Genomic DNA, 15129 nt, shown 5'->3' on the forward strand with positions numbered 1-15129 from the left:
CCACCCGCCTAAGACATCTCCCGGGCCACCTTCAGCTCTGTGATTGTGTATTTGTGGCCACGACTGCTTCCGACGTAAGGGCTGCACGAGTCAGGGCAGCGACAAGGCCTCCCCGAGCAGGCCTGTCGTCAGGCAGCCTTTCTGAGAGACGTAGGGGAGAAAGGGCGCTGAGGCCGGGAATGTTGAGGCGGCCGGGAGGGCATCCTAGGGAGGGCCTCCCGGGGGCCTGGAGCCCCCCAGTGCCGCGGCTGTGCCGGGAGGCCAGGAGCCCCTCGCCAGGCCCCGCCGGCAGGCCAGGGCAGCAGCCGGCCAGGGACAGTTTTCCCCGGGCTGGAGACAGCCTGGCTCCGGGCCCACCTCCCGGTGCCCTCGGCCTGACATCTTCTGGGCAGAGCCGCGGTGCCCAGGGAGCCGTGTGGACGGTGTTAGTAAACACGCTTTCTTGCGCCCAGCCTGGCAGGGCCTGTGGGCAGCGGGAGGGCGAGTTGCTGGCAGCTCCCACGGCCGGGCAGGCGGACGGGCGGGCAGACAGGCGGGCGGGCCGCCCCGCACAGCCAAGCCAAGGCCCAGAATGGAGCAGCTGCTCCCGTCGCCATGGCGACGGGGCCTGAACAATGAGCAGCCAGAAATGCGGCCTGGCCGCCTCGCACCGCGGGCCCCCACCCTCCGGCCGGCCCTTACACCTCCACGCGCGCGCGCGCGCACGCACATGCACGCGCCCTTGCACGCGCACACCGCCCGGGCCTCCCTGCCGGAGAAGCCGGAGAAGCGGAGGCCCGGGCACCAGTGACTGACCGCAGGGTGAGGCCCGGGGAGAAGGCAGGAGAGGGTGAGGAGGAAGGGCGAAGGGGATCGCAGCTTCACCGCTGCAAAGCGGCGCAAAAATCTCACCATTTGATCCCGGCTACAAATCCGTGTTTAAAAAGGAGCCCAGCTTTTCAGAGGGTCACGTGGTGCCTTGGATTCTTACATAACAGGAGAACTGAAGGGGGTTTCTAATTAGCAAAAGGCATCTGGGAACAAATCACCTTCTACTCAGGGAGGGGGAGCTGAGAGAGCCCCACGGAGCCTGCAGTCCCAGGAAATCCGAACGCCTGCTTACAGGGCCCCGAAGCCCACCGCGATCCTCCTTGGAGGTCACGTGAAGGGAAGCCTGAAAGGTTGAGCCACAGTCTGGAAATGGAGTCTGAAAAAGGCCTGGTCTGGGCCCTCAGGAAAGCAGAGGGCAGGCTCTGGTTGCGGTGCTCCAGGCAAGCCTGAGCACTTCCTTTGTGAGCACTGACAAAGAGAGATGCACAAGTCAACTGCTGTCTTCCACGAGGCCCCCAGGACCCTGGAGGTGGTGGCGGGGTCCGCAGTCAGCACCCGTCATCTCCATCTTTTGAGCAGAGTTAAGTGTTCACGATTTGCGCAGACACTTTCCCCCTTCACCAGCCAGCGGTCAGTCACTCTTTAAAGTTCCCATCCCTGTTTTTCCAGTGAAAACCCAGGTCTGGGAGCATCAGGAGCCTTCCAGGACCACCGTCCAAGGACAGGCAATCCTGTCCGAATTTCCATCAAGTCCATAGTGTCCCGGGAGGCCACTCGGTTTCCGGTGGCTTTGCCTGATTCCTTCCTGCTTCAGAGCAGGTGGGTATCTGCTAGACCCATGTAATAGAAAAGACAGAACCACCCATTACCTGGCCTGATTCGTGTGAGAGCTAGAAGGGACATTTTAGGGACTATGGTGTCCGCCTCCCCACTCCCCAGCTCAGAAGGGATCTACTTTGGGGCGCCTGGGTGGCTCAGTCGGTTGAGCGTCCGACTTCAGCTCAGGCCACGATCTCAAGGTTCGTGAGTTCGAGCCCGGCGTCAGGCTCTGGGCTGATGACTCAGAGCCTGGAGCCTGCTTCCGATTCTGTGCTTCCCCCTCTCTCTGCCCCTCCCCCATTCATGCTCTGTCTCTCTCTGTCTCAAAAATAAACATTAAAAAAAATTAAAAAAAAAAAAAAAAAAAAAAAAGAAGGGATCTACTTTAAAGATCTCAACAGGTGAATGCTAGAGCTGGAAGGAAAACCACCCAGAGTCCGACATCCAGGCAATGCAGCGGTGGGGGGGGGGTGGGGGGGGTGGGGGGGGAGGGATGGAGAGAGAGTGGAGAGAGAAGAGGAGAGAAGCAGTATTTGGCAAAGGGGAAGGGCACTTGGGAGGAAAAGGGAAAACTGGGTGGACAGAGGTGTCTCCCACTAATAAATCTCCTCAATGGAGTTGGGTGCTACAGCAGGTTCCAGAAACTGCATCAGAACACCGCTGAGAAATCTGACCCCGCCCTCAGCTTCACAGCATCTAGAGCTATGGGTACCACCAAAGGTAAAAGATAGGAAATAGTCAAAGGACGAATGAGCACAGTTACAGAGCCCGACCCCCTCCCCAGCTGCCCCTCTGCTGGGCAGGGCATCTCGACGGAAAGTTCTGGGAGCCCTAGGAAGCCATCTGCGCTGGCTCAGAAGTGGCAGAGAGGGAATTAAAACCGCAAAAGGAAGGATCAGAGAGAAACTGTCTCCCCTTCAAGAGCCACTTTAGTAGATGAAAAAAGCCAGGCGATTTTTAATCATCACAAATTGTTTGAGCTTCTGGTTCCATCCTCTGAAGCCAGGGCAGCCTCCCCTGGTTGCTGGCTGGTCTCCGGTGGTCCGAGCTCTGTAGCCCACCTACATCTTCCTCCCCACTTCCTTGAACCCTGGGCCTGTCCTCCCAGGTCCCCAGGCAGAGGCCAGGCAAGCTGACCCCGCTTATCTAAGGAAATCTGACAAGACTCCGGCCCTCAGGGGTATGGCCACTGGCAAAACATATGGTGCATCGTAAATAAGACTTCCTTTTAGGAAATGAGCCGCTGTAATTAAATCCCCATTCATTTTTTGTAACGTACACACAGAGACAAATAGATCTTTATCCTTTGTAGGCACAGAAGAGAAATGGCTTGTGCTGGACAGAGATTCTCTGGTGTCAAATCTTTATCAAAGGCTTCCTAGATCCAGGTGGAGTGAGAACTTCGAGTTCCTAAGCCCAGCCGCTGGCCCAGTTGAGCGAGTGGCTCCCTTGGCTACCTCCAGGACAAGCGGAGGAACGTTTTGGAATGGAAGAATGCGTTGGCTTAGAATCTGCAGGGAGGAAGTGACCTCGTCTGCCCATCCCACGGTCGTACCACAGAGCGAGCTCGGGACTAAAGATTAAATTCGACCTGTTTCAATGGGATTTAGTTTGATTTGGTTCAACCCAAATGAACACTGGCAGTGAGGTGTGCAGGGGGCGAGGCAGCGGGGAAAGATGCAAGGAGAAACCAAGGCAGCCCCCTGAGGGCCCCTGGGGCAGGGTGCCGGCTGGCGCATAAGCTCAGTGTGGGGGGAGGGGCCTCGGCTTGTTGCCACTGGGTCTGGGATGGCTTGGGGGTGACAGGGAAGGGTAGGATTTCCTTAAGAGAGACCTGAGTAAGCACACCCAGGGAGAAGCAAAGGTAGATGCAGAAAACAACCGCCGTGCTGAGGTGTGTCCCATCTAGAGTCACGAGTCTCGCGGGAGGTGGGGCTGCAGAGAAGAAACTAGACATCTCTCCTGGCTTTTGGCCCCGACAGGGACAGGACGTAATAATACGTGATTTCCTCACGAGTGACACTTTCCTTCTCAAAGCCATCAAACAGCTGTAGGCAAAAACAAAACAAAATCAAACAACTGTTTCTCCAACAGTCTCTGAAGGGAAGGTGAAAGGCGCTGAGTTCTTTGGTGTGCGCGTCTCCGAGGTGAAGGCGATCCAGGGTCAGCCTGGAGCCCCTTGTCAACCCTCGAAATTGCACATTCCATGGGGCCCTTCCCTGTAGTTAGAGCTTTGAAATCAGTGGAAAACCACAAAGCTTCTTTGAGATGCAAATGTTGCGCGCGGGGCTGGGCGAACAATTCTGATCGCTATCTCTCCAGGCCCGGCTTTCTGTAGGGCTTCTGCCTGGTTGACCCCAACGAGGCTAAATCACAGGTACCGAGGCTTAACACAAGGTAGAAAGTGCTAAGGGCCATTTGGCAATGGCCAGGGAAAAGGCAGCTCCCTCTGGCCTGATCAGGACAAGCTTTAAGTCCCGGGAGCAGGGTGCAGGACCCCTGGCTGGCCCATGTTCGAATCCTGATTCCAAAGTATAATAGCTGTGTCACTCTGAGCTAAGTGCCTAACCTCTCTGTGCTCCAATGTGCTCCTCTGTAACATAGGGATAATAACAGTACAATGCCTTCCTCCCAGGGTTGTTGAGAAGATTGCCTAAACTAGTATCTGTAAAGCAAGGACGACAGTGTGGGGCATGGAATAAGGACTTTGAGAGTCGTTGCTATTGATGAATTGTTTAAGTAGTTGTACAGAGACTGGAAAGGTAGGATATAAGGAAACATTCTAGATGAGGAAATGTATATGTTAATTCTTGGGACCCTGAGAGCTTTCAAAAATCAGAATAAAGTTTCCTTGCAGTCTTTGTGGTCCAAAGATGAAATGGACCACCTCGGGAAGGGACATCCACGTTTCAGCTGACAAGGAATTCACAGAATGCCAAGCATCAGTCTGGAGGTTGAACTAGATGACCTTTGAGGTGCCTTCCAGCCCTGACATTCCTCGCCCTTCATGCTGTTCTGCACAGAGGGGAGCACTGTCCCAGTGCTCCCTGGGCCGTGATAAGGGAAGCAAGAGCACAGTGGCTGGTGCTCCCTGATACATCCTGCCAGAAGGATCCTCCCAGCATGCCCCATAAGCCTCCCTGGATAACACCAAACATACCACTGGGAAGGTCTGGGCCTTACTGTGTATCCTCACTCTGTAGTAAGGCAAGGGGAAAACAATAGTTACGGCGTTTCAGTCATTTTTTTCGTTGTCTCTTCTCCATCATCTTTTGATGCACCTTCATTTAAAGATTCAGAAACTGGGGGTGCCTGAGTGGCTCAGTCGGTTAAGCGTCCGACTTCAGCTCAGGTCGTGATCTCATGGTTCGTGAGTTCCAGCCCCGCGTCAGGCTCTGGGCTGACAGCTGAGAGCCTGCAGCCTGCTTCGGATGTTGTGTCTCCCTCTTTCTCTCTCAAAAGTAAATAAACATTAAGAAAAAAATAAAAACTAAAAAAAAAAAAACTTTAAAAAAGATAAAATGGGGTTCCTCGGTCGCACTACCCACGCCAGGGACGACTGTACTGTTCAGAGGAGACAAAGACGATTTCCATCACGGCAGAAGGTTCTTGTGGGCACTGCTGCTCCAGGCCCCTTTTTAAAGATTCGGAAACTGAAACCTGTACCTTACCCACCGTCACTGACAGCCACACCCTGGCTAAGCTCAGAATCCTAGGATCCCTTCCCCCGTGAGCTCAGTGGCCTCTGTGCCCTGTTCCACATTTTGCGAAGGGCTTTCAAATAGATGATCCTGTTCTGCCTCAGAGCACACATCAGTGGGCCCATTTTACAAAGGAATAAACCAAGGCACGGACAACTTAAGTGACCTGGTTTGTGGGATCAAGGGCCCTTCGGCTGTACCCGTCCGTTCGGCCACCCAGCTCATTCCCCTTCTCCCATTCACATCTCACCACAGCCACACTGTCACTGCTGCCTGCTTTGGCCAAGCACCTCAGTTCCAGCATCTGTCCCTCTACCTCCAGGGGTGGTTCCCTCCCTAAGAATCCATTGTTCGCTCGGGAGCACCGTTTCACCCTTTTCCCCATTTCCCCCTGCTTTGCATGGAACCAAACAGCAGTTTTCACACTTTACCTTTGCTCAGCAGCTGTAACTCCCTACAGCACTTTCCCATCTACTGTTGGTTCTAGGAGGAAGCCCATGACACTGACAACATCCTCCCTTCCCACGGATGCAGGGACAGGGCACAGGGACATGAGGGCCTGGCTCCAGGTCGTCCTGCTGATCGGGGACAGAATAAGGAGAGAACCCAGGGGATTCTGGTCCTGCTGTCTACCTCTCAGTCTTACTACGTCCGTTTCTCGCCATGGACGGCATGCCCCTCTTTCTCAATGTGTATCAAGAATCGCTTCAAAGAAGGGGAAGATCATTTGAAGTTTCAGAAATGTCCAATTGGCCAATTATCACAGGAGAAAAAAACGCCAACCTGGAGTCAGTCGTGGACATGGCCGTCCCAGCTTTGCTACCGACCGTGTGACCATAGACGGGCATCTTGTCTCCAAGCCTCACTTCCCACCTGTGGGACAGCGCAGCGGCGACACTCAGAGGCCCCTTCCAGCTTCCAGTGTTCCCATCTCCAGATCTGACCAGCAGAAAATGGGCCATTTTCCTTTACTTTGGAGACACACAGAACGGAGCAGAGATGCACACGGAAAGAGCATTTGGGGAAGGTCACCCTTGACCTAACCTTCTAGGTTCGGCGAAACCGTCTCAACTGGAATGCCAGGTAAATGATTAAAACGTGAGGGGGCATTGTTCTGGCTTTTTTCATGATCCGGTCATTTAATCCCAACACCGCTGTGTGAAATGTATTCCTGTTTGCATGGGGGAGGCCCATAGGTTTTTAATTCTTCTGTGGGAAACAAAGGCCCTCATTCACTAAACAGTAACTCAAGACGGTCGTTTCTGCTCTTACCAGTCAAAAAATGTTGTCTGGCCACGAGATCTCATCATCGAACTCAAGAGGCCAAAGAAAGCTCTTTTTACACTGGGTCCCTTTCATACGTGGTAAAGCCCGTCCTTGCATTTTCCTCTATGAATACGGTCTCGGGTTTATTTTATAGAGAAATACATCAAGCCAGAGGCTTTAATGACAAGATCATGAGCAGAGGAGGCCTCTATTTGTTGCAAATGGATTTGTGTTACAGAAAACAAAGTGACTTTGCCACTTGTTTTTGGAAGAGAGACTTGGCAGTTCCCTTCAATAGCTAGCCGAGAAGTGACTTCACACACACACAGGACAAATTTCTATCCAATTTACGGAAGTTCCCAGACAACCCTCCCTTCATTCCCAGAGGAGTGCGCAGATGACATCTAATTTATGGCCCACCAATTGTGGTACAAATTTATTCATGGAAGACAAATATGTCATCTCCAAATGGCTCCCGAAATACATAAGGTGGAGTTGCATTGCCAGCAAGGGCCATCACGTCAGGGGTTTGTGGTCCAGCCCTCTGTCTTCTTGCCTCCGTTCATTCAAAGGCACCTACTTGGTTAGGGTTGATTAGCTTGCAAGGCACTGTGGGAGGCCGCAGAGGGTGGGGTGGGACCAGCGCACCCAGACATGGGACACTTTGCCCAAAACCCGGCCCCTGCCCTCTACCGGCTTGCACTTTGGTCAGGGAATAATCAGCGGGCTGCGTATTTGCGCGAAATGCAACGAAGGATTTGACAAAGTCTTGAAAGAGGTCACAACAAATCATTACAAGAATTCCAAGGAGTAATCACAGTGGATTGGGTCTTCAAGGAATGTTTCAAAAAATAAAGGGGCCTAGAAGGATCTGGAGTAGCATGGCCCACAAGAACCTTCTGCCATGATGGAAATGTTCCCTGTCTCCTCTGAACAGTACGGTCGCCATTAGCCTCCTGTGACTGTTAAGCATTTGAAGCATGGGTAGTGTGACCGAGGAACCCCATTTTATCATTTTTAGGGTTTTTTTTTTTAGTTTTTTCCTTTTTTTTTAATGTTTATTTATTTTTGAGAGAGAGAAAGAGAGAGACAGGGCGCAAGCTGGGGAGGAGCAGAGAGAGAGGGAGACACAGAATCCGAAGGAGGCTCCAGGCTCCGAGCTGTCAGCACGGAGTCCGACGTGGGGGTCCAACTCATGAACCTGAGATCATGACCTGAGCCACAGTCGGATGCTTAACCGACTGAGGCACCCAGGGGCCACAAGTCGTTTTTTCTTTTTTTTTTTTTTTTAAATATTTGTTTCATTTTTATTGTGGTAAAATACATATAAACATAAAAATTACCACTTTAACCATTTTAAGGTGCACAATTCAGCGGCATTAAGTATGTTCGCGATGTTGTGCAACGATCACCACTCTCCAATTCCAGAAATGTGTCATCATCCCAAAGGGAAACGTTGTACCAATTAAGCATGATTCCCCACTCCCCTTCCCCGAGCCCCCAGGTTGACCCCTGGTAACCTCTATTTTATTTCTGTCTCTGTATGAATTGCCTTTTCTGGGTACTTCATATAAATGAAATCATACAATTTTTGTCCTTTTGTGTCTGACATATTTCACTTAGCAGAATGTTTTCAAGCTTCATCCATGTTGTATCATGTGGAAGCTTTCCTTCCTTTTTGTGGTGAAATAGTATTCTATTGACGTTTATACCATAGTTTGCTTATCCACTCACCTGTTGACATTTTATTTAATTTTAACTAATTTTAATTTAAATAGCTACATGTGGCTGATGGCTGTTGTATTGGATGCTGTAGATCTGTAGGGTTTGGGCATGTCGGTGTGTGAGAGTATATGTGAGGGGTGTGTGTGTGTGTGTGTGTGTGTGTGTTGTGTGTGTGTGTGAGAGAGAGAGAGAGAGAGAGAAAGAGCTCCCATGCTCTTGTACACGCCAGGTTGGAGGGGAATGACCAGGGCGTTAGAATGAGAAACATTCCAAGGGAAGGAATTCTGGGAAGCACAGACTCAGGGCAAAAGATAAGACCTTTAGAAAGGAGGAAGGTGCTGGAGGCTGAAGCATGAGGTATGTTAAGAAAGGTAGAAAAGGAGACTAGAAAGAGAGGTTTGACCAAATCATATAGAGTCTTGACTACAAGTCTCAAAACCCAAATGATTTCCGAATGAACTGTTTTTATGTGATGGATGGCCATATTATGTGCATCTTCAAAATCCTCTGTATCATCATTCCTGCTATTATTTTTATAAAGAATCAGGATCAAACGCTGGACAAATGCAGGACTCCACCTGAGGAAAAAAATGAAGTGTACAAAAGTTCCAGTCTAGAAAGCAGCTAAATTAGCAGAAATTGTTAAAGTTGCAGGGGAGGGGCGCCTGGGTGGCTCAGTCGGTTGAGCGGCCGACTTCGGCTCAGGTCATGATCTCACAGTCTGTGGGTTCGAGCCCCGCGTCGGGCTCTGTGCTGACAGCTCAGAGCCTGGAGCCTGTTTCAGATTCTGTGCCTCCCTCTCTCTCTGCCCCTCCCCCAGTCTCACTTTGTCTCACTCTGTCTCTCAAAAATAAATAAATAAATAAATATTAAAAAAAATTTAAAGAAAAAAGTTGCAGGGGAAAAAAATCCTCACTGCACAAAAGGGTTCGCTAGACGCTTCCTTTATATACTGTGCTCCCTTAAGGCCCTAAAATAGGATTCGATTTATAAAAAATGCACTTAACTTTTCCAGGCTCGCATTGATAGCACCAAGCAGAGCACCCTTCTAGAGCTGCTATCCCCTGAAAGGCCTACATAGGGTTTGATGGTCACTTTCTCTCCGGATTGACTGAAACCAGACAAGCGGAAAGAACTCGACCGTTCAAGCTGAGATCTCTTCCTCAAGAAAGCGATGGAACTTCCAAAATGCAGTTTCTTCATCTGTCAATAGAAAAATTCATAACAATCTTTCCGGTGTTTATGTAAAGGGATTCACCCAACATCTACAAGGCTATCAGGACACCAAAAAAAAAAAATAGGAGATGGGAGGAGTGGGAGTCTTTGAAATGATATTTGTTTACAAAACAATCCACAACAGACCCAAATGGGCAGAATGTTGCCAGGATTCAGGGTATCTTATTGGGGTTTGATTCAAAGTGGCAAAAGACAATAGACCTCGGTCAAAGTTTTATCGCCTCCCTGAGCCTCCCGGGGATGGCTGTAACGTCTGTGCTCCAAGCCCCCATGTGAGGCTTCAATTCCATGAGCTGCCTGCTTTTTAGAACTTCATTCTCAGACGCGCAAGGGTGAAGAGCAGTCAGGCCACGCAAAGCAGGAAAAATACAAATGCGAAAACCAGATACGCCCGCTGGATGGGACCAGGGCGACAAGAAGATTCAAGGTGCAGATCAAGATGGACAGAAGCGTCGTGTTCTCATGAGCTCCACTTGATAAATGTGCAAACTGAGTCTCAGAGGGATTTTTGTTTCCCCTAAGATGATACGGAGAGAGTTAGTGGCTAGAGCAGCAACCAGAACTCAGACGAATGTCCTGTGAATCGAGAAGAAATGCGTATTTCTTGGTGCCCAGCTTAATTCTGCCCCCACGGGCCACAGCGAGCACTCAATCACTGGCTAACAGTAGACACGGGGAAGGCTCCAGGGCCTCAGAAGATGTGAAGTCAGTGGTCTCAGCAAGAAAGCCTGCTCTGATATTTTAACTCTATTTCCAGGGACCCTGGAGACTGCATCATCCCATTATTTGGAAGATGTGGGAACTGAGGCTCAGACATAGGAAGCGACTCCACATGCTGGCAAAGGAGACTCACAATCCTACACCAACGCTCTTGCCTCTGCCACAGGAAAGGGCAGAGTGGAATTTCTCCTCCTTACTGCTGTTCAGAACCACCCCTCGCGTCTCTGTGTTAGCAGACCTTCCAAAGGCACCATTACAGTTGACCCTTGAACAACTCCAGGTTAGGGGCACCGACACTGTCCCCCCACCTCTGACCCAGCTGAAAATTTGCAGATAGCTTTTGATTCCCCAAAAACTGAACTAATAGCCTACTGTTGACCGGAAGCCTTACCAACAACACAAGAGGTCGACTAACACATATTTGGCGTGTTATATGGATTCTATACCGTGTTCTTACAATAAAGTAAGCTCAAGAAAAGGAAATGTTATTAAGAAAATCGTAAGGAAGAGAAAATACGTGTACAATCCTGTACCATAAAAAATCTATAGAGGTGGACCCTCTCAGTTCAAACCCGTCTTATTCAAGAGTCAATTCTACTCTAAATACGAACATCCAAGGATTCCTGCAGGAAACACTGACCCTTCATTTGTGTTTCCAGGACCCCCTTGACTCAGCGTTGGGAAAACAACGTACGACTTTAGCCTTGACTGGGAACTGTGACGGCCAATGCTGAATTGTTAGCTGAAAAGCAGTATGTTCGTGAAACTAACCAAGAAAAAATGTGGAGAAACACAAAGATAGAGGAGTTTCTAAGAATATCAACCAACGCTCTGCTAACACGACCAGTAGATCACAAATCACAATGTGTGTGTACATGTGTGTTGGCAGTCACGAATTGCATTTGAATGGTGTTTTCTACATTTTAAAACATTTTCGTATGACTCTATCATTCGTTCCAAAGAATGCATCTATATCTATGGAATTTCTAATATTCCTTTATTATTATTATTTTTAATGTTTATTTATTTTGAAAGAGAGAGACAGTGTGTAGGGGGAGGGCGGGGGTTGGGCAGAGAGAGAGGGAGACACAGAATCTGAAGCAGGGTCCAGGCTCCGAGCTGTCAGCACAGAGCCCGATGCGGAGCCTGAACCTGCCAACTGTGAGATCATGACCTGAGCTGAAGTCCGAGGCTTTCATCGACTGAGCCACACAGGCACCCCTCCTTTCTTTTTTTTTTTTTTTTTAAACTCAATCCCAAATTGTCCCATCTTGCATCATTCTCTGCCTTCATAGAACCTACAGTTTCCATGCACACTGAGTTGCTTAAAACCTCCACTTCTCTGTTCTCTTCTGGCTTTCTGGAATGTCTTCCTTGAATAGTGCTTTTCCCTCTGAATACCTCCTTGTTACCGGTAAGATAAGTGCTACCTTCTCCAGGGAGTTGTCCCTCATGTTTTCCAACACCCAGGTTTATATTCCCAGAGATTCCATACCGGACCGTTTCTACAAGCCCCATGCCTGGCACAGTGGTTGGCCTAGGGCAGGCACACCACGGGCTTCTGACTGCTGAGGACAGTGAGGCCCAGAGAGGCTTGGTGATTTGCCTGGCATCACAAAGTAAATTCACTCCAGCGTTGGGATTAAGACCCATGTGTCCTGACTCCCAGCCCAATGCAGCAACGGAGAAACTTCTGTCCAGAGGAAGAAGGAAGGGTGGCCACTCAGAACCAGGGTCTGGCCTGCTTGGCAGCGGGAACACTCTGTACAAGGAACCCCTGCTTCCCTCTTGACCCGGGTGGGTCCTGAGCCCTCCCACAGCCCCCTCTGCAGTGGGGCCCACAACACACAGGGGTAGTATTTCCTTCTCGTCTCTCTTCAGCGGAGTCTGGAAGCTCATAAGAGACCGTGTCTTTCCCGCTGTATCAGTTTCTAGCTGCGCGGGGAAGGGTCACAAAGGATGTCTGGGGCACGCTTTCATCCCAGGCTTGGGTTTTATTTAGTTTCCTTCCTCATTCCCAATAGCCCTTCCAGGACCCCCGTCATAAAGTTGCAGGGCTTTTAGAATTATTTATAATCTCATTTGAAGTTTAAGCGAACCTTTAAAAGCCTCCAATTCCTTCACGGTGTTTGCTTAGGCACAGGTGATATTATAATTCGCGACGTTCCATTTTGAAAGTAATGGTCTTGTAAAAGTTTGTCTGATGAGTCCTAATTGGTTATGGGGTTGCTCGAAGTGAAAAATCATTCTGGTTGAGTCATGATGTCGTGATGTTCTTCAAACCACTCACGATACGTGTTTAACACATGTGTGAGGCCCCGTGGGACCCGGGGTGGCGCATGCACGATCCCTGCTCCCTCCAGGAGCTCAGAGCGGCAAGGGAAACATAGACCCCACGGGTACCCTGAGAAGCGCAAATGAGTTACAGTGAGAAATAATAAGCCGGACTGAAGGAAGCAGCGTCGGAGTGAAATCCTGAAGTTAGATTAAACTTGGTCAGACGAAGATGGCGGAGAAGAGGGCAGAGCGCCTGGGCGTGACTCTAACACACACAGCCGGGCTGGGTGAGATCTGGCAAATGGCTGAGCGATTCGTCCTAGAAAGAGTCAGTGGGGACACAAAGGGAGAAGTCGAAAGGAAAGACCCAGGGGAAAAGGAGGGGAGGAATTTCAAGGCTGGTGAGAACCAAATGACACCTTGCTCTCCTCTCCTTTGTCCCACAGAGAGGAACGCGAGCACTGGAAACATGGTCATTGCGTGGTCACCGGTCACCCTCTTCCTGAATTTTCTGTCAAGTTAACAAAGCTTAGGGTTCAGGATTCTCAATCCACGGACTCTTTCCAGGGCTGTAAGTGACAAGGTCTTTTGATTTTATAAAACTCGCGAAAGGAAGCTATTCTAGCAGTGGTTGGTCACGAACATCATCTCTCTCACTCCAAGACCTCCCCTTGGGTATGTTTCCCCTACTGTTGGATGGCATTGCAGTGGTCACCTGCGTTTACCACGATCCGGCTAAAGAGAAATTGATATGAAATGCTCCACAAACACAGGCTCAGACATACACCACCCCACTAGACAAGGATATTGATGAGAAACTTGATAACGAAAGTTGTCGATGCAAAGAACATTTAAGACGCATCACTGCACAAGAGTGCCTTGGAATCTTAGAGCTTGTCTGCGAAAGACACTTGATGGAGACTCTCCCAAAATTTACAATTGTGAAACACTTTCCAAAGTATAAATCCTTATTTGAAAAGGAGATGACCCAGGGGCGCCTGGGTGGCTCAGTTAGTTAAGCATCTGACTCTTGATTTTGGCTCAGGTCAGGATATCACGGCTCATTAGTTCAAGCCCTGAATTGGGCTCTGCGCTGGCAGCATGGAGCCTGCTTGGGATTCTTTCTTTCTCACCCTCTAACTCTGCCCCTCCCCTGCTCGTGCTGTCTCTCTCTCAAAATAAATAAATAAACATTAAAAATGTTTTTCATAGGGGCGCCTGGGTGGTTCAATCGGTTAAGCGTCTGACTTCGGCTCAGGTCATGATCTCGAGGTTTGTGAGTTCAAGTCCTGCGTCATGGTCTGTGTTGACAGTTCAGAGCCTGGAGCCTGCTCCGTACTCTGTGTCTCCCTCTCTCTCTCTGGCCCTCTCCTACTCTCTCTCTCTCTCTCAAAAATAAATAAACATTAAAAAAAAATTTTTAAAGAAAAGACAGACTTACCTTCCCCTTCTCCCTATAATGATATTACAAACTGTAATATGAATGAATATGAATGAAGAGGCAACCAAAAAAAAGAAAGAAAGAGAAATTAAGGGAACAGTATTACAGGGCTATCACAGGCCCCTCTGTAATAAAACTATCATGAGTTTTCCGGGGTTTATGATAATTACGGTGTTCAGCATTTTTGTATGTGATCTTATTTTGCGATTTCTTTTATCCTAGATAAATATTCCTTTTCACGCTTAATTTGTTTTTATGATTTTGTAAAGAAGATTCCAAAATTGAATAAACCTGTATCCACCTTGCCTTTGCTCTGTCTCCACCCTCTGCCAAGGATCATGCCAATCCACACATGAGGATTCAGTTCTAGGCACTTCCCCTGACTTTCTGGAAACTCGGAACCATGGGGATCTTTAGCCGGTGGCTCCCAAGGAGACAGACTCAAGTCAGTCACAGTGTTTCTGACCCCACTGTGTTTCTTTTCTAGCTTGAATATCCTTGGGTCCCGGTTCTGAACAGCCACTCCAGAAACACCTTGTAAGGACGTCAGGTTCTAGGTGGTATATAGGCTGACAGAGCTACACCCCTTAGCCATAAGCTCATTAGTTGACATACGGAGGTGAGAACTGAGGCCCCAGTTCAGACTATACGGATGGGATGTTTCCTGCCTCTCAGTCCCTGGCTTAGGTGCCAAAAGCCAGGAAAGGATCCAACGTGGCCCTGCCCTGACAGTCATATAAGATAGTGGCAATGAGGTAAAGGCAATAGAATCCAGATCTCCTGTCTTTAAGCCCAACACCATGAAGTATTCATAAGGAAAGATTCAAGAACCAACCTAGTCACCTGCTAGCTTACTACTAAGTCAAACAGAGAAGAGTGGCTATGGACCCATCACTGGACCTGCTAATGTTGGATCTTCAAAAGTCTCCACCACACTGGGGACTATTTTTTTTTAATTCATTATTTTTTTTATGTTTTATGTATTAATTTTTTGAAAGAGAGCATGAGTGGGGGTGGGGCAGAGAGAGAGAAGGAGAGAGAGAGAAGGACAGAGGATCCGAAGCGGGCTCTGCGCTGACAAGCTGACAGCAGCCAGCCCAACGTGGGGCTCGAACTCACGAACCTCAAGATCAT

At 49.4% G+C, this 15129-nt stretch overlaps 1 long non-coding RNA gene across 1 annotated transcript; it reads left to right on the forward strand.

Moving 5' to 3' along the window:
• The first annotated feature begins 636 nt into the window (after nucleotides 1-636).
• LOC122215157 lies at nucleotides 637-3229 on the forward strand. Its single transcript, XR_006200266.1, has 3 exons — nucleotides 637-801; nucleotides 1480-1629; nucleotides 2942-3229. It is a non-coding gene; the product is annotated as an uncharacterized LOC122215157 (long non-coding RNA).
• The last annotated feature ends 11900 nt before the right edge of the window (nucleotides 3230-15129 follow it).

The sequence above is a fragment of the Panthera leo genome, chromosome A3 (genome assembly GCF_018350215.1).
Source record: "Panthera leo isolate Ple1 chromosome A3, P.leo_Ple1_pat1.1, whole genome shotgun sequence".
Lineage (NCBI taxonomy): Eukaryota > Metazoa > Chordata > Mammalia > Carnivora > Felidae > Panthera > Panthera leo.